This window comes from Grammomys surdaster, unplaced genomic scaffold (genome assembly GCF_004785775.1).
Source record: "Grammomys surdaster isolate TR1022 unplaced genomic scaffold, NIH_TR_1.0 280464, whole genome shotgun sequence".
In the NCBI taxonomy this organism is placed as follows: Eukaryota; Metazoa; Chordata; class Mammalia; order Rodentia; family Muridae; genus Grammomys; species Grammomys surdaster.
This window is the reverse complement of record NW_021625363.1, coordinates 13,914-15,809: the sequence shown is the minus strand read 5'-3', so window position 1 is coordinate 15,809 and position 1,896 is coordinate 13,914.

Sequence of the window (1,896 nt, the reverse complement as noted above, 5' to 3'; positions counted from 1 at the left end):
CAAATAGAAAACTGTGGTCAATAACAACATACTGAAGAGTTTACTCTGTTTTCCAATTTTCTTCAGTTTTATTTTACATGTGCCACTTCTGCATATATAAAAGATACAGGGGACATGTCAGTACATGTGTGTTACTGTTAATATTTAATAAAAGGGGCTGCGTAGGCTGACCATCTAAGCAGCAGCGGCTCTGCCTAGCTCAAGCCACTGAGGTCCAAGGCCTAAAGCCAAGTGCTCCACAGCAGGAAGCAGCCAGAGGCCACAGATGCAGCACAGCTAGAAACAGCCAGCCAGAAACACCAGCCCTGGCACCCACAAGACGCCAGTGTGGGAGATGGCTCTGCCTATCTCCCACACTGTCTCTACAAGGCTGGGCTGAGCCCAGACCATCCTGGCATCCACGTGGTACCCAGTAGAAATGAGACCCTAATGTTTAAAGATTATCCAATATTATATATTTGGTAATGATCTAATAACAAGAAGTCCACACAATTAAAGGTGTTACCCAATACCTAACCTAGATATTATAACTACCTTAGACTACTGGAGACAAGCGTACACCCACTCCTGTCTCTCTCCACTTCCTTTCTCTAGCTCCTCCTCTTCCTTCTTCCTCCTCCCACATTAGCTCCTCCCAAAATACAGAGTTTAATGTAGCAGGAAATAAACCACTACACATGTGCAGTGTGTAATGGTGTCCAGAGTAATGGGAAGTCAACTCTGTATACCTCAAAAATAGGCCTTAGCTGTTTTTAAATATTCAAATATGTCTTGTCAACCAGAGTCAGCTTGCTGTGCTACAGAGCATGAGCGAAGTCATGCTGCCCAGTCTCAGCCCTGTCCTGTTTACTGTCCTCTCTCCTTCTAAACTCTCTCCACCCTTCTTCCAAACTCTCCTCAGGCTCTGTAACCACTACTTGACTTTCTAATTCTGTGAGACAAACTCTCTGGAGATTTCATAGCATGATTCACCTGGAAGAACTGTCATTGACAATCAAGAAAAATCACTTTCTATGTTACCTATGAAGAAACTCAGTAAGGAGAGAAAAAATACAGACACTGTGGTCAGAGCCTCTGCTAATGGCAGGCATTAGAGCAGGACCACTATATGACAGCCGGGTCCCTGATATTCACTGTCTGGGGGTAGAGGGATACTCTTCACATCGCTTCATAGCATCTTTGCAAGGTAAACGTTCATTAATCTCTCCTGTTCCAGATGAGGAACTTAGCTCAAGGAAACAGACTGATTCATCTAAAGTCACAAAGCTAATATGTTAAAAACAAAGTCCATATTTCCCTTTTTGAGGGATTCTTCAAAAAGCTAACTGAAAAAAATTCATGTACAATCATATATGGTGTGGAAGAAGTCCTACAGTGGCAATCTATCTACTGATTCCTTTGTTTATCTCAAAGCAATCCTGATTTAAGATAATAATAATAACTCAGAGTCCATTTCAGCAGAGTCCCAGTTTCCGTCTAGCTCCTGTGTGCTGTCACCTGTTGGATCCAGGCATCTCTTCCTGAGCCTAGTTTCCATTTCTGTCTCCAGGTCATGCCCTCCTCCTAGCTGTTTCATGGTGCTCACTCAGGCTGCTCAATTAACTGTCAATATACCTATACCATATAAAGGCCATGTGATATGGATCAGTGTAAGCCAAATGACCGACTTGGAACCCTGAGTCTTAACCTGTAAAATAGTGGATTGTCCTACTAGGAATTCACTGTCTTAGCTGTGTCAAAGGGGATGATTTCTTCAGTACACAACATTCATGGCCCTGTCTATTAAATGACAGCGGTAGTCTGTTTTTTAGGCAACAGTAATGAAAGGAAAGAAGGAAGGGAGGTAGGGAGGGAGAAAGGAAGGAAGGAAAGCAAGGATGGAGGCAAGGAGGGAGG